Source organism: Microchirus variegatus (assembly GCF_963457635.1).
Source record: "Microchirus variegatus genome assembly, chromosome: 22".
Taxonomy (NCBI): Eukaryota; Metazoa; Chordata; class Actinopteri; order Pleuronectiformes; family Soleidae; genus Microchirus; species Microchirus variegatus.
Window position 1 is genome coordinate 233,476 of NC_139823.1, and position 23,075 is coordinate 256,550.

Below are 23,075 nucleotides of genomic sequence, written 5' to 3' on the forward strand. Positions count from 1 at the left end.
TGTTATGTTCACTTTTCAAGGTTTATATCATGTGGCAGGAGAAAAAAATGGAAAATCTCCAAATGAGCTTATCTCACTCTAATGTACACATAAACATAGAAACACAGAAAACAAGTCCAAACAATGAAATAATTGCAACATTTTACACTGAGTGTCCAGAAGTAACATTGTAACGATGTTATGTTCACTTTTTAAGGTTTATATCATGTGGCAGGAGAAAAAAAGGGAAAATCTCCAAATGAGCTTAACTCACTCCAATGCGCACTTTAACATAGAAAAACAGAAAACAAGTCCAAACAATGAAAAAATTGTAAAATTTTACACTGAGTGTCCAGAAGTAACATTGTAAAGATGTTATGTTCACTTTTTAAGGTTTATATCATGTGGCAGGAGAAAAAAATGGAAAATCTCCAAATGAGCTTATCTCACTCTAATGTACAAACAAACATAGAAAAACAGAAAACAAGTCCAAACAATGAAATAATTGCAAAATTTTACACTGAGTGTCCAGAAGTAACATTGTAAAGATGTTATGTTCACTTTTTAAGGTTTATATCATGTGGCAGGAGAAAAAAATGGAAAATCTCCAAATGAGCTTATCTCACTCTAATGTACACATAAACATAGAAAAACAGAAAACAAGTCCAAACAATGAAATAATTGCAACATTTTACACTGAGTGTCCAGAAGTAACATTGTCAAGATGTTATGTTAACTTTCTTAAGTTTATATCATGTGGCAGGAGAAAAAAATGGAAAATCTCCAAATGAGCTTAACTCACTCCAATGCGCACTTTAACATAGAAAAACAGAAAACAAGTCCAAACAATGAAAAAATTGTAAAATTTTACACTGAGTGTCCAGAAGTAACATTGTAAAGATGTTATGTTCACTTTTCAAGGTTTATATCATGTGGCAGGAGAAAAAAATGGAAAATCTCCAAATGAGCTTATCTCACTCTAATGTGCACATAAACATAGAAACACAGAAAACAAGTCCAAACAATGAAATAATTGCAACATTTTACACTGAGTGTCCAGAAGTAACATTGTAAAGATGTTATGTTCACTTTTTAAGGTTTATATCATGTGGCAGGAGAAAAAAAGGGAAAATCTCCAAATGAGCTTAACTCACTCCAATGCGCACTTTAACATAGAAAAACAGAAAACAAGTCCAAACAATGAAAAAATTGTAAAATTTTACACTGAGTGTCCAGAAGTAACATTGTAAAGATGTTATGTTCACTTTTCAAGGTTTATATCATGTGGCAGGAGAAAAAAATGGAAAATCTCCAAATGAGCTTATCTCACTCTAATGTGCACATAAACATAGAAACACAGAAAACAAGTCCAAACAATGAAATAATTGCAACATTTTACACTGAGTGTCCAGAAGTAACATTGTAAAGATGTTATGTTCACTTTTTAAGGTTTATATCATGTGGCAGGAGAAAAAAAGGGAAAATCTCCAAATGAGCTTAACTCACTCCAATGCGCACTTTAACATAGAAAAACAGAAAACAAGTCCAAACAATGAAAAAATTGTAAAATTTTACACTGAGTGTCCAGAAGTAACATTGTAAAGATGTTATGTTCACTTTTCAAGGTTTATATCATGTGGCAGGAGAAAAAAATGGAAAATCTCCAAATGAGCTTATCTCACTCTAATGTTCACATAAACATAGAAACACAGAAAACAAGTCCAAACAATGAAATAATTGCAACATTTTACACTGAGTGTCCAGAAGTAACATTGTAAAGATGTTATGTTCACTTTTTAAGGTTTATATCATGTGGCAGGAGAAAAAAAGGGAAAATCTCCAAATGAGCTTAACTCACTCCAATGCGCACTTTAACATAGAAAAACAGAAAACAAGTCCAAACAATGAAATAATTGCAACATTTTACACTGAGTGTCCAGAAGTAACATTGTGAAGATGTTATGTTAACTTTCTTAAGTTTATATCATGTGGCAGGAGAAAAAAATGGAAAATCTCCAAATGAGCTTAACTCACTCTAATGTACACATAAACATAGAAAAACAGAAAACAAGTCCAAACAATGAAATAATTGCAAAATTTTACACTGAGTTTCCAGAAGTAACATTGTAAAGATGTTATGTTCACTTTTCAAGGTTTATATCATGTGGCAGGAGAAAAAAATGGAAAATCTCCAAATGAGCTTATCTCACTCTAATGTACACATAAACATAGAAACACAGAAAACAAGTCCAAACAATGAAATAATTGCAACATTTTACACTGAGTGTCCAGAAGTAACATTGTAACGATGTTATGTTCACTTTTTAAGGTTTATATCATGTGGCAGGAGAAAAAAAGGGAAAATCTCCAAATGAGCTTAACTCACTCCAATGCGCACTTTAACATAGAAAAACAGAAAACAAGTCCAAACAATGAAAAAATTGTAAAATTTTACACTGAGTGTCCAGAAGTAACATTGTAAAGATGTTATGTTCACTTTTTAAGGTTTATATCATGTGGCAGGAGAAAAAAATGGAAAATCTCCAAATGAGCTTATCTCACTCTAATGTACAAACAAACATAGAAAAACAGAAAACAAGTCCAAACAATGAAATAATTGCAAAATTTTACACTGAATGTCCAGAAGTAACATTGTAAAGATGTTATGTTCACTTTTTAAGGTTTATATCATGTGGCAGGAGAAAAAAATGGAAAATCTCCAAATGAGCTTATCTCACTCTAATGTACACATAAACATAGAAAAACAGAAAACAAGTCCAAACAATGAAATAATTGCAACATTTTACACTGAGTGTCCAGAAGTAACATTGTCAAGATGTTATGTTAACTTTCTTAAGTTTATATCATGTGGCAGGAGAAAAAAATGGAAAATCTCCAAATGAGCTTAACTCACTCTAATGTACACATAAACATAGAAAAACAGAAAACAAGTCCAAACAATGAAATAATTGCAAAATTTTACACTGAGTTTCCAGAAGTAACATTGTAAAGATGTTATGTTCACTTTTCAAGGTTTATATCATGTGGCAGGAGAAAAAAATGGAAAATCTCCAAATGAGCTTATCTCACTCTAATGTACACATAAACATAGAAACACAGAAAACAAGTCCAAACAATGAAATAATTGCAACATTTTACACTGAGTGTCCAGAAGTAACATTGTAACGATGTTATGTTCACTTTTTAAGGTTTATATCATGTGGCAGGAGAAAAAAATGGAAAATCTCCAAATGAGCTTAACTCACTCCAATGCGCACTTTAACATAGAAAAACAGAAAACAAGTCCAAACAATGAAAAAATTGTAAAATTTTACACTGAGTGTCCAGAAGTAACATTGTAAAGATGTTATGTTCACTTTTCAAGGTTTATATCATGTGGCAGGAGAAAAAAATGGAAAATCTCCAAATGAGCTTATCTCACTCTAATGTGCACATAAACATAGAAACACAGAAAACAAGTCCAAACAATGAAATAATTGCAACATTTTACACTGAGTGTCCAGAAGTAACATTGTAAAGATGTTATGTTCACTTTTTAAGGTTTATATCATGTGGCAGGAGAAAAAAAGGGAAAATCTCCAAATGAGCTTAACTCACTCCAATGCGCACTTTAACATAGAAAAACAGAAAACAAGTCCAAACAATGAAAAAATTGTAAAATTTTACACTGAGTGTCCAGAAGTAACATTGTAAAGATGTTATGTTCACTTTTCAAGGTTTATATCATGTGGCAGGAGAAAAAAATGGAAAATCTCCAAATGAGCTTATCTCACTCTAATGTGCACATAAACATAGAAACACAGAAAACAAGTCCAAACAATGAAATAATTGCAACATTTTACACTGAGTGTCCAGAAGTAACATTGTAAAGATGTTATGTTCACTTTTTAAGGTTTATATCATGTGGCAGGAGAAAAAAAGGGAAAATCTCCAAATGAGCTTAACTCACTCCAATGCGCACTTTAACATAGAAAAACAGAAAACAAGTCCAAACAATGAAAAAATTGTAAAATTTTACACTGAGTGTCCAGAAGTAACATTGTAAAGATGTTATGTTCACTTTTCAAGGTTTATATCATGTGGCAGGAGAAAAAAATGGAAAATCTCCAAATGAGCTTATCTCACTCTAATGTTCACATAAACATAGAAACACAGAAAACAAGTCCAAACAATGAAATAATTGCAACATTTTACACTGAGTGTCCAGAAGTAACATTGTAAAGATGTTATGTTCACTTTTTAAGGTTTATATCATGTGGCAGGAGAAAAAGAGGGAAAATCTCCAAATGAGCTTAACTCACTCCAATGCGCACTTTAACATAGAAAAACAGAAAACAAGTCCAAACAATGAAATAATTGCAACATTTTACACTGAGTGTCCAGAAGTAACATTGTGAAGATGTTATGTTAACTTTCTTAAGTTTATATCATGTGGCAGGAGAAAAAAATGGAAAATCTCCAAATGAGCTTAACTCACTCTAATGTACACATAAACATAGAAAAACAGAAAACAAGTCCAAACAATGAAATAATTGCAAAATTTTACACTGAGTTTCCAGAAGTAACATTGTAAAGATGTTATGTTCACTTTTCAAGGTTTATATCATGTGGCAGGAGAAAAAAATGGAAAATCTCCAAATGAGCTTATCTCACTCTAATGTACACATAAACATAGAAACACAGAAAACAAGTCCAAACAATGAAATAATTGCAACATTTTACACTGAGTGTCCAGAAGTAACATTGTAACGATGTTATGTTCACTTTTTAAGGTTTATATCATGTGGCAGGAGAAAAAAAGGGAAAATCTCCAAATGAGCTTAACTCACTCCAATGCGCACTTTAACATAGAAAAACAGAAAACAAGTCCAAACAATGAAAAAATTGTAAAATTTTACACTGAGTGTCCAGAAGTAACATTGTAAAGATGTTATGTTCACTTTTTAAGGTTTATATCATGTGGCAGGAGAAAAAAATGGAAAATCTCCAAATGAGCTTATCTCACTCTAATGTACAAACAAACATAGAAAAACAGAAAACAAGTCCAAACAATGAAATAATTGCAAAATTTTACACTGAGTGTCCAGAAGTAACATTGTAAAGATGTTATGTTCACTTTTTAAGGTTTATATCATGTGGCAGGAGAAAAAAATGGAAAATCTCCAAATGAGCTTATCTCACTCTAATGTACACATAAACATAGAAAAACAGAAAACAAGTCCAAACAATGAAATAATTGCAACATTTTACACTGAGTGTCCAGAAGTAACATTGTCAAGATGTTATGTTAACTTTCTTAAGTTTATATCATGTGGCAGGAGAAAAAAATGGAAAATCTCCAAATGAGCTTAACTCACTCTAATGTACACATAAACATAGAAAAACAGAAAACAAGTCCAAACAATGAAATAATTGCAAAATTTTACACTGAGTTTCCAGAAGTAACATTGTAAAGATGTTATGTTCACTTTTCAAGGTTTATATCATGTGGCAGGAGAAAAAAATGGAAAATCTCCAAATGAGCTTATCTCACTCTAATGTACACATAAACATAGAAACACAGAAAACAAGTCCAAACAATGAAATAATTGCAACATTTTACACTGAGTGTCCAGAAGTAACATTGTAACGATGTTATGTTCACTTTTTAAGGTTTATATCATGTGGCAGGAGAAAAAAAGGGAAAATCTCCAAATGAGCTTAACTCACTCCAATGCGCACTTTAACATAGAAAAACAGAAAACAAGTCCAAACAATGAAATAATTGCAACATTTTACACTGAGTGTCCAGAAGTAACATTGTGAAGATGTTATGTTAACTTTCTTAAGTTTATATCATGTGGCAGGAGAAAAAAATGGAAAATCTCCAAATGAGCTTAACTCACTCTAATGTACACATAAACATAGAAAAACAGAAAACAAGTCCAAACAATGAAATAATTGCAAAATTTTACACTGAGTTTCCAGAAGTAACATTGTAAAGATGTTATGTTCACTTTTCAAGGTTTATATCATGTGGCAGGAGAAAAAAATGGAAAATCTCCAAATGAGCTTATCTCACTCTAATGTACACATAAACATAGAAACACAGAAAACAAGTCCAAACAATGAAATAATTGCAACATTTTACACTGAGTGTCCAGAAGTAACATTGTAACGATGTTATGTTCACTTTTTAAGGTTTATATCATGTGGCAGGAGAAAAAAAGGGAAAATCTCCAAATGAGCTTAACTCACTCCAATGCGCACTTTAACATAGAAAAACAGAAAACAAGTCCAAACAATGAAAAAATTGTAAAATTTTACACTGAGTGTCCAGAAGTAACATTGTAAAGATGTTATGTTCACTTTTTAAGGTTTATATCATGTGGCAGGAGAAAAAAATGGAAAATCTCCAAATGAGCTTATCTCACTCTAATGTACAAACAAACATAGAAAAACAGAAAACAAGTCCAAACAATGAAATAATTGCAAAATTTTACACTGAGTGTCCAGAAGTAACATTGTAAAGATGTTATGTTCACTTTTTAAGGTTTATATCATGTGGCAGGAGAAAAAAATGGAAAATCTCCAAATGAGCTTATCTCACTCTAATGTACACATAAACATAGAAAAACAGAAAACAAGTCCAAACAATGAAATAATTGCAACATTTTACACTGAGTGTCCAGAAGTAACATTGTCAAGATGTTATGTTAACTTTCTTAAGTTTATATCATGTGGCAGGAGAAAAAAATGGAAAATCTCCAAATGAGCTTAACTCACTCTAATGTACACATAAACATAGAAAAACAGAAAACAAGTCCAAACAATGAAATAATTGCAAAATTTTACACTGAGTTTCCAGAAGTAACATTGTAAAGATGTTATGTTCACTTTTCAAGGTTTATATCATGTGGCAGGAGAAAAAAATGGAAAATCTCCAAATGAGCTTATCTCACTCTAATGTACACATAAACATAGAAACACAGAAAACAAGTCCAAACAATGAAATAATTGCAACATTTTACACTGAGTGTCCAGAAGTAACATTGTAACGATGTTATGTTCACTTTTTAAGGTTTATATCATGTGGCAGGAGAAAAAAATGGAAAATCTCCAAATGAGCTTAACTCACTCCAATGCGCACTTTAACATAGAAAAACAGAAAACAAGTCCAAACAATGAAAAAATTGTAAAATTTTACACTGAGTGTCCAGAAGTAACATTGTAAAGATGTTATGTTCACTTTTCAAGGTTTATATCATGTGGCAGGAGAAAAAAATGGAAAATCTCCAAATGAGCTTATCTCACTCTAATGTGCACATAAACATAGAAACACAGAAAACAAGTCCAAACAATGAAATAATTGCAACATTTTACACTGAGTGTCCAGAAGTAACATTGTAAAGATGTTATGTTCACTTTTTAAGGTTTATATCATGTGGCAGGAGAAAAAAAGGGAAAATCTCCAAATGAGCTTAACTCACTCCAATGCGCACTTTAACATAGAAAAACAGAAAACAAGTCCAAACAATGAAAAAATTGTAAAATTTTACACTGAGTGTCCAGAAGTAACATTGTAAAGATGTTATGTTCACTTTTCAAGGTTTATATCATGTGGCAGGAGAAAAAAATGGAAAATCTCCAAATGAGCTTATCTCACTCTAATGTGCACATAAACATAGAAACACAGAAAACAAGTCCAAACAATGAAATAATTGCAACATTTTACACTGAGTGTCCAGAAGTAACATTGTAAAGATGTTATGTTCACTTTTTAAGGTTTATATCATGTGGCAGGAGAAAAAAAGGGAAAATCTCCAAATGAGCTTAACTCACTCCAATGCGCACTTTAACATAGAAAAACAGAAAACAAGTCCAAACAATGAAAAAATTGTAAAATTTTACACTGAGTGTCCAGAAGTAACAATGTAAAGATGTTATGTTCACTTTTCAAGGTTTATATCATGTGGCAGGAGAAAAAAATGGAAAATCTCCAAATGAGCTTATCTCACTCTAATGTTCACATAAACATAGAAACACAGAAAACAAGTCCAAACAATGAAATAATTGCAACATTTTACACTGAGTGTCCAGAAGTAACATTGTAAAGATGTTATGTTCACTTTTTAAGGTTTATATCATGTGGCAGGAGAAAAAGAGGGAAAATCTCCAAATGAGCTTAACTCACTCCAATGCGCACTTTAACATAGAAAAACAGAAAACAAGTCCAAACAATGAAAAAATTGTAAAATTTTACACTGAGTGTCCAGAAGTAACATTGTAAAGATGTTATGTTCACTTTTTAAGGTTTATATCATGTGGCAGGAGAAAAAAATGGAAAATCTCCAAATGAGCTTATCTCACTCTAATGTACAAACAAACATAGAAAAACAGAAAACAAGTCCAAACAATGAAATAATTGCAAAATTTTACACTGAGTGTCCAGAAGTAACATTGTAAAGATGTTATGTTCACTTTTTAAGGTTTATATCATGTGGCAGGAGAAAAAAATGGAAAATCTCCAAATGAGCTTATCTCACTCTAATGTACACATAAACATAGAAAAACAGAAAACAAGTCCAAACAATGAAATAATTGCAACATTTTACACTGAGTGTCCAGAAGTAACATTGTCAAGATGTTATGTTAACTTTCTTAAGTTTATATCATGTGGCAGGAGAAAAAAATGGAAAATCTCCAAATGAGCTTAACTCACTCTAATGTACACATAAACATAGAAAAACAGAAAACAAGTCCAAACAATGAAATAATTGCAAAATTTTACACTGAGTTTCCAGAAGTAACATTGTAAAGATGTTATGTTCACTTTTCAAGGTTTATATCATGTGGCAGGAGAAAAAAATGGAAAATCTCCAAATGAGCTTATCTCACTCTAATGTACACATAAACATAGAAACACAGAAAACAAGTCCAAACAATGAAATAATTGCAACATTTTACACTGAGTGTCCAGAAGTAACATTGTAACGATGTTATGTTCACTTTTTAAGGTTTATATCATGTGGCAGGAGAAAAAAATGGAAAATCTCCAAATGAGCTTATCTCACTCTAATGTGCACATAAACATAGAAACACAGAAAACAAGTCCAAACAATGAAATAATTGCAACATTTTACACTGAGTGTCCAGAAGTAACATTGTAAAGATGTTATGTTCACTTTTTAAGGTTTATATCATGTGGCAGGAGAAAAAAAGGGAAAATCTCCAAATGAGCTTAACTCACTCCAATGCGCACTTTAACATAGAAAAACAGAAAACAAGTCCAAACAATGAAAAAATTGTAAAATTTTACACTGAGTGTCCAGAAGTAACATTGTAAAGATGTTATGTTCACTTTTCAAGGTTTATATCATGTGGCAGGAGAAAAAAATGGAAAATCTCCAAATGAGCTTATCTCACTCTAATGTTCACATAAACATAGAAACACAGAAAACAAGTCCAAACAATGAAATAATTGCAACATTTTACACTGAGTGTCCAGAAGTAACATTGTAAAGATGTTATGTTCACTTTTTAAGGTTTATATCATGTGGCAGGAGAAAAAGAGGGAAAATCTCCAAATGAGCTTAACTCACTCCAATGCGCACTTTAACATAGAAAAACAGAAAACAAGTCCAAACAATGAAATAATTGCAACATTTTACACTGAGTGTCCAGAAGTAACATTGTAAAGATGTTATGTTCACTTTTTAAGGTTTATATCATGTGGCAGGAGAAAAAAATGGAAAATCTCCAAATGAGCTTATCTCACTCTAATGTACACATAAACATAGAAACACAGAAAACAAGTCCAAACAATGAAATAATTGCAACATTTTACACTGAGTGTCCAGAAGTAACATTGTAACGATGTTATGTTCACTTTTTAAGGTTTATATCATGTGGCAGGAGAAAAAAAGGGAAAATCTCCAAATGAGCTTAACTCACTCCAATGCGCACTTTAACATAGAAAAACAGAAAACAAGTCCAAACAATGAAAAAATTGTAAAATTTTACACTGAGTGTCCAGAAGTAACATTGTAAAGATGTTATGTTCACTTTTTAAGGTTTATATCATGTGGCAGGAGAAAAAAATGGAAAATCTCCAAATGAGCTTATCTCACTCTAATGTACAAACAAACATAGAAAAACAGAAAACAAGTCCAAACAATGAAATAATTGCAAAATTTTACACTGAGTGTCCAGAAGTAACATTGTAAAGATGTTATGTTCACTTTTTAAGGTTTATATCATGTGGCAGGAGAAAAAAATGGAAAATCTCCAAATGAGCTTATCTCACTCTAATGTACACATAAACATAGAAAAACAGAAAACAAGTCCAAACAATGAAATAATTGCAACATTTTACACTGAGTGTCCAGAAGTAACATTGTCAAGATGTTATGTTAACTTTCTTAAGTTTATATCATGTGGCAGGAGAAAAAAATGGAAAATCTCCAAATGAGCTTAACTCACTCTAATGTACACATAAACATAGAAAAACAGAAAACAAGTCCAAACAATGAAATAATTGCAAAATTTTACACTGAGTTTCCAGAAGTAACATTGTAAAGATGTTATGTTCACTTTTCAAGGTTTATATCATGTGGCAGGAGAAAAAAATGGAAAATCTCCAAATGAGCTTATCTCACTCTAATGTACACATAAACATAGAAACACAGAAAACAAGTCCAAACAATGAAATAATTGCAACATTTTACACTGAGTGTCCAGAAGTAACATAGTAACGATGTTATGTTCACTTTTTAAGGTTTATATCATGTGGCAGGAGAAAAAAATGGAAAATCTCCAAATGAGCTTAACTCACTCCAATGCGCACTTTAACATAGAAAAACAGAAAACAAGTCCAAACAATGAAAAAATTGTAAAATTTTACACTGAGTGTCCAGAAGTAACATTGTAAAGATGTTATGTTCACTTTTCAAGGTTTATATCATGTGGCAGGAGAAAAAAATGGAAAATCTCCAAATGAGCTTATCTCACTCTAATGTGCACATAAACATAGAAACACAGAAAACAAGTCCAAACAATGAAATAATTGCAACATTTTACACTGAGTGTCCAGAAGTAACATTGTAAAGATGTTATGTTCACTTTTTAAGGTTTATATCATGTGGCAGGAGAAAAAAAGGGAAAATCTCCAAATGAGCTTAACTCACTCCAATGCGCACTTTAACATAGAAAAACAGAAAACAAGTCCAAACAATGAAAAAATTGTAAAATTTTACACTGAGTGTCCAGAAGTAACATTGTAAAGATGTTATGTTCACTTTTCAAGGTTTATATCATGTGGCAGGAGAAAAAAATGGAAAATCTCCAAATGAGCTTATCTCACTCTAATGTGCACATAAACATAGAAACACAGAAAACAAGTCCAAACAATGAAATAATTGCAACATTTTACACTGAGTGTCCAGAAGTAACATTGTAAAGATGTTATGTTCACTTTTTAAGGTTTATATCATGTGGCAGGAGAAAAAAAGGGAAAATCTCCAAATGAGCTTAACTCACTCCAATGCGCACTTTAACATAGAAAAACAGAAAACAAGTCCAAACAATGAAAAAATTGTAAAATTTTACACTGAGTGTCCAGAAGTAACATTGTAAAGATGTTATGTTCACTTTTCAAGGTTTATATCATGTGGCAGGAGAAAAAATGGAAAATCTCCAAATGAGCTTATCTCACTCTAATGTGCACATAAACATAGAAACACAGAAAACAAGTCCAAACAATGAAATAATTGCAACATTTTACACTGAGTGTCCAGAAGTAACATTGTAAAGATGTTATGTTCACTTTTTAAGGTTTATATCATGTGGCAGGAGAAAAAAAGGGAAAATCTCCAAATGAGCTTAACTCACTCCAATGCGCACTTTAACATAGAAAAACAGAAAACAAGTCCAAACAATGAAAAAATTGTAAAATTTTACACTGAGTGTCCAGAAGTAACATTGTAAAGATGTTATGTTCACTTTTCAAGGTTTATATCATGTGGCAGGAGAAAAAAATGGAAAATCTCCAAATGAGCTTATCTCACTCTAATGTTCACATAAACATAGAAACACAGAAAACAAGTCCAAACAATGAAATAATTGCAACATTTTACACTGAGTGTCCAGAAGTAACATTGTAAAGATGTTATGTTCACTTTTTAAGGTTTATATCATGTGGCAGGAGAAAAAAAGGGAAAATCTCCAAATGAGCTTAACTCACTCCAATGCGCACTTTAACATAGAAAAACAGAAAACAAGTCCAAACAATGAAATAATTGCAACATTTTACACTGAGTGTCCAGAAGTAACATTGTCAAGATGTTATGTTAACTTTCTTAAGTTTATATCATGTGGCAGGAGAAAAAAATGGAAAATCTCCAAATGAGCTTAACTCACTCTAATGTACACATAAACATAGAAAAACAGAAAACAAGTCCAAACAATGAAATAATTGCAAAATTTTACACTGAGTTTCCAGAAGTAACATTGTAAAGATGTTATGTTCACTTTTCAAGGTTTATATCATGTGGCAGGAGAAAAAAATGGAAAATCTCCAAATGAGCTTATCTCACTCTAATGTACACATAAACATAGAAACACAGAAAACAAGTCCAAACAATGAAATAATTGCAACATTTTACACTGAGTGTCCAGAAGTAACATTGTAACGATGTTATGTTCACTTTTTAAGGTTTATATCATGTGGCAGGAGAAAAAAAGGGAAAATCTCCAAATGAGCTTAACTCACTCCAATGCGCACTTTAACATAGAAAAACAGAAAACAAGTCCAAACAATGAAATAATTGCAAAATTTTACACTGAGTGTCCAGAAGTAACATTGTAAAGATGTTATGTTCACTTTTTAAGGTTTATATCATGTGGCAGGAGAAAAAAATGGAAAATCTCCAAATGAGCTTATCTCACTCTAATGTACACATAAACATAGAAAAACAGAAAACAAGTCCAAACAATGAAATAATTGCAACATTTTACACTGAGTGTCCAGAAGTAACATTGTCAAGATGTTATGTTAACTTTCTTAAGTTTATATCATGTGGCAGGAGAAAAAAATGGAAAATCTCCAAATGAGCTTAACTCACTCTAATGTACACATAAACATAGAAAAACAGAAAACAAGTCCAAACAATGAAATAATTGCAAAATTTTACACTGAGTTTCCAGAAGTAACATTGTAAAGATGTTATGTTCACTTTTCAAGGTTTATATCATGTGGCAGGAGAAAAAAATGGAAAATCTCCAAATGAGCTTATCTCACTCTAATGTACACATAAACATAGAAACACAGAAAACAAGTCCAAACAATGAAATAATTGCAACATTTTACACTGAGTGTCCAGAAGTAACATAGTAACGATGTTATGTTCACTTTTTAAGGTTTATATCATGTGGCAGGAGAAAAAAATGGAAAATCTCCAAATGAGCTTAACTCACTCCAATGCGCACTTTAACATAGAAAAACAGAAAACAAGTCCAAACAATGAAAAAATTGTAAAATTTTACACTGAGTGTCCAGAAGTAACATTGTAAAGATGTTATGTTCACTTTTCAAGGTTTATATCATGTGGCAGGAGAAAAAAATGGAAAATCTCCAAATGAGCTTATCTCACTCTAATGTGCACATAAACATAGAAACACAGAAAACAAGTCCAAACAATGAAATAATTGCAACATTTTACACTGAGTGTCCAGAAGTAACATTGTAAAGATGTTATGTTCACTTTTTAAGGTTTATATCATGTGGCAGGAGAAAAAAAGGGAAAATCTCCAAATGAGCTTAACTCACTCCAATGCGCACTTTAACATAGAAAAACAGAAAACAAGTCCAAACAATGAAAAAATTGTAAAATTTTACACTGAGTGTCCAGAAGTAACATTGTAAAGATGTTATGTTCACTTTTCAAGGTTTATATCATGTGGCAGGAGAAAAAAATGGAAAATCTCCAAATGAGCTTATCTCACTCTAATGTGCACATAAACATAGAAACACAGAAAACAAGTCCAAACAATGAAATAATTGCAACATTTTACACTGAGTGTCCAGAAGTAACATTGTAAAGATGTTATGTTCACTTTTTAAGGTTTATATCATGTGGCAGGAGAAAAAAAGGGAAAATCTCCAAATGAGCTTAACTCACTCCAATGCGCACTTTAACATAGAAAAACAGAAAACAAGTCCAAACAATGAAAAAATTGTAAAATTTTACACTGAGTGTCCAGAAGTAACATTGTAAAGATGTTATGTTCACTTTTCAAGGTTTATATCATGTGGCAGGAGAAAAAATGGAAAATCTCCAAATGAGCTTATCTCACTCTAATGTGCACATAAACATAGAAACACAGAAAACAAGTCCAAACAATGAAATAATTGCAACATTTTACACTGAGTGTCCAGAAGTAACATTGTAAAGATGTTATGTTCACTTTTTAAGGTTTATATCATGTGGCAGGAGAAAAAAAGGGAAAATCTCCAAATGAGCTTAACTCACTCCAATGCGCACTTTAACATAGAAAAACAGAAAACAAGTCCAAACAATGAAAAAATTGTAAAATTTTACACTGAGTGTCCAGAAGTAACATTGTAAAGATGTTATGTTCACTTTTCAAGGTTTATATCATGTGGCAGGAGAAAAAAATGGAAAATCTCCAAATGAGCTTATCTCACTCTAATGTTCACATAAACATAGAAACACAGAAAACAAGTCCAAACAATGAAATAATTGCAACATTTTACACTGAGTGTCCAGAAGTAACATTGTAAAGATGTTATGTTCACTTTTTAAGGTTTATATCATGTGGCAGGAGAAAAAAAGGGAAAATCTCCAAATGAGCTTAACTCACTCCAATGCGCACTTTAACATAGAAAAACAGAAAACAAGTCCAAACAATGAAATAATTGCAACATTTTACACTGAGTGTCCAGAAGTAACATTGTCAAGATGTTATGTTAACTTTCTTAAGTTTATATCATGTGGCAGGAGAAAAAAATGGAAAATCTCCAAATGAGCTTAACTCACTCTAATGTACACATAAACATAGAAAAACAGAAAACAAGTCCAAACAATGAAATAATTGCAAAATTTTACACTGAGTTTCCAGAAGTAACATTGTAAAGATGTTATGTTCACTTTTCAAGGTTTATATCATGTGGCAGGAGAAAAAAATGGAAAATCTCCAAATGAGCTTATCTCACTCTAATGTACACATAAACATAGAAACACAGAAAACAAGTCCAAACAATGAAATAATTGCAACATTTTACACTGAGTGTCCAGAAGTAACATTGTAACGATGTTATGTTCACTTTTTAAGGTTTATATCATGTGGCAGGAGAAAAAAAGGGAAAATCTCCAAATGAGCTTAACTCACTCCAATGCGCACTTTAACATAGAAAAACAGAAAACAAGTCCAAACAATGAAATAATTGCAAAATTTTACACTGAGTGTCCAGAAGTAACATTGTAAAGATGTTATGTTCACTTTTTAAGGTTTATATCATGTGGCAGGAGAAAAAAATGGAAAATCTCCAAGAGCTTATCTCACTCTAATGTACAAACAAACATAGAAAAACAGAAAACAAGTCCAAACAATGAAATAATTGCAAAATTTTACACTGAGTGTCCAGAAGTAACATTGTAAAGATGTTATGTTCACTTTTTAAGGTTTATATCATGTGGCAGGAGAAAAAAATGGAAAATCTCCAAATGAGCTTATCTCACTCTAATGTACACATAAACATAGAAAAACAGAAAACAAGTCCAAACAATGAAATAATTGCAACATTTTACACTGAGTGTCCAGAAGTAACATTGTCAAGATGTTATGTTAACTTTCTTAAGTTTATATCATGTGGCAGGAGAAAAAAATGGAAAATCTCCAAATGAGCTTAACTTACTCTAATGTACACATAAACATAGAAAAACAGAAAACAAGTCCAAACAATGAAATAATTGCAAAATTTTACACTGAGTTTCCAGAAGTAACATTGTAAAGATGTTATGTTCACTTTTCAAGGTTTATATCATGTGGCAGGAGAAAAAAATGGAAAATCTCCAAATGAGCTTATCTCACTCTAATGTACACATAAACATAGAAACACAGAAAACAAGTCCAAACAATGAAATAATTGCAACATTTTACACTGAGTGTCCAGAAGTAACATTGTAACGATGTTATGTTCACTTTTTAAGGTTTATATCATGTGGCAGGAGAAAAAAATGGAAAATCTCCAAATGAGCTTAACTCACTCCAATGCGCACTTTAACATAGAAAAACAGAAAACAAGTCCAAACAATGAAAAAATTGTAAAATTTTACACTGAGTGTCCAGAAGTAACATTGTAAAGATGTTATGTTCACTTTTCAAGGTTTATATCATGTGGCAGGAGAAAAAAATGGAAAATCTCCAAATGAGCTTATCTCACTCTAATGTGCACATAAACATAGAAACACAGAAAACAAGTCCAAACAATGAAATAATTGCAACATTTTACACTGAGTGTCCAGAAGTAACATTGTAAAGATGTTATGTTCACTTTTTAAGGTTTATATCATGTGGCAGGAGAAAAAAAGGGAAAATCTCCAAATGAGCTTAACTCACTCCAATGCGCACTTTAACATAGAAAAACAGAAAACAAGTCCAAACAATGAAAAAATTGTAAAATTTTACACTGAGTGTCCAGAAGTAACATTGTAAAGATGTTATGTTCACTTTTCAAGGTTTATATCATGTGGCAGGAGAAAAAAATGGAAAATCTCCAAATGAGCTTATCTCACTCTAATGTGCACATAAACATAGAAACACAGAAAACAAGTCCAAACAATGAAATAATTGCAACATTTTACACTGAGTGTCCAGAAGTAACATTGTAAAGATGTTATGTTCACTTTTTAAGGTTTATATCATGTGGCAGGAGAAAAAAAGGGAAAATCTCCAAATGAGCTTAACTCACTCCAATGCGCACTTTAACATAGAAAAACAGAAAACAAGTCCAAACAATGAAATAATTGCAACATTGTACACTGAGTGTCCAGAAGTAACATTGTCAAGATGTTATGTTAACTTTCTTAAGTTTATATCATGTGGCAGGAGAAAAAAATGGAAAATCTCCAAATGAGCTTAACTTACTCTAATGTACACATAAACATAGAAAAACAGAAAACAAGTCCAAACAATGAAATAATGGCAAAATTTTACACTGAGTTTCCAGAAGTAACATTGTAAAGATGTTATGTTCACTTTTCAAGGTTTATATCATGTGGCAGGAGAAAAAAATGGAAAATCTCCAAATGAGCTTATCTCACTCTAATGTGCACATAAACATAGAAACACAGAAAACAAGTCCAAACAATGAAATAATTGCAACATTTTACACTGAGTGTCCAGAAGTAACATTGTAAAGATGTTATGTTCACTTTTTAAGGATTTATATCATGTGGCAGGAGAAAAAAAGGGAAAATCTCCAAATGAGCTTAACTCACTCCAATGCGCACTTTAACATAGAAAAACAGAAAACAAGTCCAAACAATGAAAAAATTGTAAAATTTTACACTGAGTGTCCAGAAGTAACATTGTAAAGATGTTATGTTCACTTTTCAAGGTTTATATCATGTGGCAGGAGAAAAAAATGGAAAATCTCCAAATGAGCTTAACTCACTCTAATGTTCACATAAACATAGAAACACAGAAAACAAGTCCAAACAATGAAATAATTGCAACATTTTACACTGAGTGTCCAGAAGTAACATTGTAAAGATGTTATGTTCACTTTTTAAGGTTTATATCATGTGGCAGGAGAAAAAAAGGGAAAATCTCCAAATGAGCTTAACTCACTCCAATGCGCACTTTAACATAGAAAAACAGAAAACAAGTCCAAACAATGAAAAAATTGTAAAATTTTACACTGAGTGTCCAGAAGTAACATTGTAAAGATGTTATGTTCACTTTTCAAGGTTTATATCATGTGGCAGGAGAAAAAAATGGAAAATCTCCAAATGAGCTTATCTCACTCTAATGTGCACATAAACATAGAAACACAGAAAACAAGTCCAAACAATGAAATAATTGCAACATTTTACACTGAGTGTCCAGAAGTAACATTGTAAAGATGTTATGTTCACTTTTTAAGGTTTATATCATGTGGCAGGAGAAAAAAAGGGAAAATCTCCAAATGAGCTTAACTCACTCCAATGCGCACTTTAACATAGAAAAACAGAAAACAAGTCCAAACAATGAAAAAATTGTAAAATTTTACACTGAGTGTCCAGAAGTAACATTGTAAAGATGTTATGTTCACTTTTCAAGGTTTATATCATGTGGCAGGAGAAAAAAATGGAAAATCTCCAAATGAGCTTATCTCACTCTAATGTTCACATAAACATAGAAACACAGAAAACAAGTCCAAACAATGAAATAATTGCAACATTTTACACTGAGTGTCCAGAAGTAACATTGTAAAGATGTTATGTTCACTTTTTAAGGTTTATATCATGTGGCAGGAGAAAAAAAGGGAAAATCTCCAAATGAGCTTAACTCACTCCAATGCGCACTTTAACATAGAAAAACAGAAAATAAGTCCAAACAATGAAATAATTGCAACATTTTACACTGAGTGTCCAGAAGTAACATTGTGAAGATGTTATGTTAACTTTCTTAAGTTTATATCATGTGGCAGGAGAAAAAAATGGAAAATCTCCAAATGAGCTTATCTCACTCTAATGTACAAACAAACATAGAAAAACAGAAAACAAGTCCAAACAATGAAATAATTGCAAAATTTTACACTGAGTGTCCAGAAGTAACATTGTAAAGATGTTATGTTCACTTTTTAAGGTTTATATCATGTGGCAGGAGAAAAAAATGGAAAATCTCCAAATGAGCTTATCTCACTCTAATGTACACATAAACATAGAAAAACAGAAAACAAGTCCAAACAATGAAATAATTGCAACATTTTACACTGAGTGTCCAGAAGTAACATTGTCAAGATGTTATGTTAACTTTCTTAAGTTTATATCATGTGGCAGGAGAAAAAAATGGAAAATCTCCAAATGAGCTTAACTTACTCTAATGTACACATAAACATAGAAAAACAGAAAACAAGTCCAAACAATGAAATAATTGCAAAATTTTACACTGAGTTTCCAGAAGTAACATTGTAAAGATGTTATGTTCACTTTTCAAGGTTTATATCATGTGGCAGGAGAAAAAAATGGAAAATCTCCAAATGAGCTTATCTCACTCTAATGTACACATAAACATAGAAACACAGAAAACAAGTCCAAACAATGAAATAATTGCAACATTTTACACTGAGTGTCCAGAAGTAACATTGTAACGATGTTATGTTCACTTTTTAAGGTTTATATCATGTGGCAGGAGAAAAAAATGGAAAATCTCCAAATGAGCTTAACTCACTCCAATGCGCACTTTAACATAGAAAAACAGAAAACAAGTCCAAACAATGAAAAAATTGTAAAATTTTACACTGAGTGTCCAGAAGTAACATTGTAAAGATGTTATGTTCACTTTTCAAGGTTTATATCATGTGGCAGGAGAAAAAAATGGAAAATCTCCAAATGAGCTTATCTCACTCTAATGTGCACATAAACATAGAAACACAGAAAACAAGTCCAAACAATGAAATAATTGCAACATTTTACACTGAGTGTCCAGAAGTAACATTGTAAAGATGTTATGTTCACTTTTTAAGGTTTATATCATGTGGCAGGAGAAAAAAAGGGAAAATCTCCAAATGAGCTTAACTCACTCCAATGCGCACTTTAACATAGAAAAACAGAAAACAAGTCCAAACAATGAAAAAATTGTAAAATTTTACACTGAGTGTCCAGAAGTAACATTGTAAAGATGTTATGTTCACTTTTCAAGGTTTATATCATGTGGCAGGAGAAAAAAATGGAAAATCTCCAAATGAGCTTATCTCACTCTAATGTGCACATAAACATAGAAACACAGAAAACAAGTCCAAACAATGAAATAATTGCAACATTTTACACTGAGTGTCCAGAAGTAACATTGTAAAGATGTTATGTTCACTTTTTAAGGTTTATATCATGTGGCAGGAGAAAAAAAGGGAAAATCTCCAAATGAGCTTAACTCACTCCAATGCGCACTTTAACATAGAAAAACAGAAAACAAGTCCAAACAATGAAATAATTGCAACATTTTACACTGAGTGTCCAGAAGTAACATTGTCAAGATGTTATGTTAACTTTCTTAAGTTTATATCATGTGGCAGGAGAAAAAAATGGAAAATCTCCAAATGAGCTTAACTTACTCTAATGTACACATAAACATAGAAAAACAGAAAACAAGTCCAAACAATGAAATAATTGCAAAATTTTACACTGAGTTTCCAGAAGTAACATTGTAAAGATGTTATGTTCACTTTTCAAGGTTTATATCATGTGGCAGGAGAAAAAAATGGAAAATCTCCAAATGAGCTTATCTCACTCTAATGTACACATAAACATAGAAACACAGAAAACAAGTCCAAACAATGAAATAATTGCAACATTTTACACTGAGTGTCCAGAAGTAACATTGTAACGATGTTATGTTCACTTTTTAAGGTTTATATCATGTGGCAGGAGAAAAAAATGGAAAATCTCCAAATGAGCTTAACTCACTCCAATGCGCACTTTAACATAGAAAAACAGAAAACAAGTCCAAACAATGAAAAAATTGTAAAATTTTACACTGAGTGTCCAGAAGTAACATTGTAAAGATGTTATGTTCACTTTTCAAGGTTTATATCATGTGGCAGGAGAAAAAAATGGAAAATCTCCAAATGAGCTTATCTCACTCTAATGTGCACATAAACATAGAAACACAGAAAACAAGTCCAAACAATGAAATAATTGCAACATTTTACACTGAGTGTCCAGAAGTAACATTGTAAAGATGTTATGTTCACTTTTTAAGGTTTATATCATGTGGCAGGAGAAAAAAAGGGAAAATCTCCAAATGAGCTTAACTCACTCCAATGCGCACTTTAACATAGAAAAACAGAAAACAAGTCCAAACAATGAAAAAATTGTAAAATTTTACACTGAGTGTCCAGAAGTAACATTGTAAAGATGTTATGTTCACTTTTCAAGGTTTATATCATGTGGCAGGAGAAAAAAATGGAAAATCTCCAAATGAGCTTATCTCACTCTAATGTGCACATAAACATAGAAACACAGAAAACAAGTCCAAACAATGAAATAATTGCAACATTTTACACTGAGTGTCCAGAAGTAACATTGTAAAGATGTTATGTTCACTTTTTAAGGTTTATATCATGTGGCAGGAGAAAAAAAGGGAAAATCTCCAAATGAGCTTAACTCACTCCAATGCGCACTTTAACATAGAAAAACAGAAAACAAGTCCAAACAATGAAATAATTGCAACATTGTACACTGAGTGTCCAGAAGTAACATTGTCAAGATGTTATGTTAACTTTCTTAAGTTTATATCATGTGGCAGGAGAAAAAAATGGAAAATCTCCAAATGAGCTTAACTTACTCTAATGTACACATAAACATAGAAAAACAGAAAACAAGTCCAAACAATGAAATAATGGCAAAATTTTACACTGAGTTTCCAGAAGTAACATTGTAAAGATGTTATGTTCACTTTTCAAGGTTTATATCATGTGGCAGGAGAAAAAAATGGAAAATCTCCAAATGAGCTTATCTCACTCTAATGTGCACATAAACATAGAAACACAGAAAACAAGTCCAAACAATGAAATAATTGCAACATTTTACACTGAGTGTCCAGAAGTAACATTGTAAAGATGTTATGTTCACTTTTTAAGGTTTATATCATGTGGCAGGAGAAAAAAAGGGAAAATCTCCAAATGAGCTTAACTCACTCCAATGCGCACTTTAACATAGAAAAACAGAAAACAAGTCCAAACAATGAAAAAATTGTAAAATTTTACACTGAGTGTCCAGAAGTAACATTGTAAAGATGTTATGTTCACTTTTCAAGGTTTATATCATGTGGCAGGAGAAAAAAATGGAAAATCTCCAAATGAGCTTAACTCACTCTAATGTTCACATAAACATAGAAACACAGAAAACAAGTCCAAACAATGAAATAATTGCAACATTTTACACTGAGTGTCCAGAAGTAACATTGTAAAGATGTTATGTTCACTTTTTAAGGTTTATATCATGTGGCAGGAGAAAAAAAGGGAAAATCTCCAAATGAGCTTAACTCACTCCAATGCGCACTTTAACATAGAAAAACAGAAAACAAGTCCAAACAATGAAAAAATTGTAAAATTTTACACTGAGTGTCCAGAAGTAACATTGTAAAGATGTTATGTTCACTTTTCAAGGTTTATATCATGTGGCAGGAGAAAAAAATGGAAAATCTCCAAATGAGCTTATCTCACTCTAATGTGCACATAAACATAGAAACACAGAAAACAAGTCCAAACAATGAAATAATTGCAACATTTTTACACTGAGTGTCCAGAAGTAACATTGTAAAGATGTTATGTTCACTTTTTAAGGTTTATATCATGTGGCAGGAGAAAAAAAGGGAAAATCTCCAAATGAGCTTAACTCACTCCAATGCGCACTTTAACATAGAAAAACAGAAAACAAGTCCAAACAATGAAAAAATTGTAAAATTTTACACTGAGTGTCCAGAAGTAACATTGTAAAGATGTTATGTTCACTTTTCAAGGTTTATATCATGTGGCAGGAGAAAAAAATGGAAAATCTCCAAATGAGCTTATCTCACTCTAATGTTCACATAAACATAGAAACACAGAAAACAAGTCCAAACAATGAAATAATTGCAACATTTTACACTGAGTGTCCAGAAGTAACATTGTAAAGATGTTATGTTCACTTTTTAAGGTTTATATCATGTGGCAGGAGAAAAAAAGGGAAAATCTCCAAATGAGCTTAACTCACTCCAATGCGCACTTTAACATAGAAAAACAGAAAATAAGTCCAAACAATGAAATAATTGCAACATTTTACACTGAGTGTCCAGAAGTAACATTGTGAAGATGTTATGTTAACTTTCTTAAG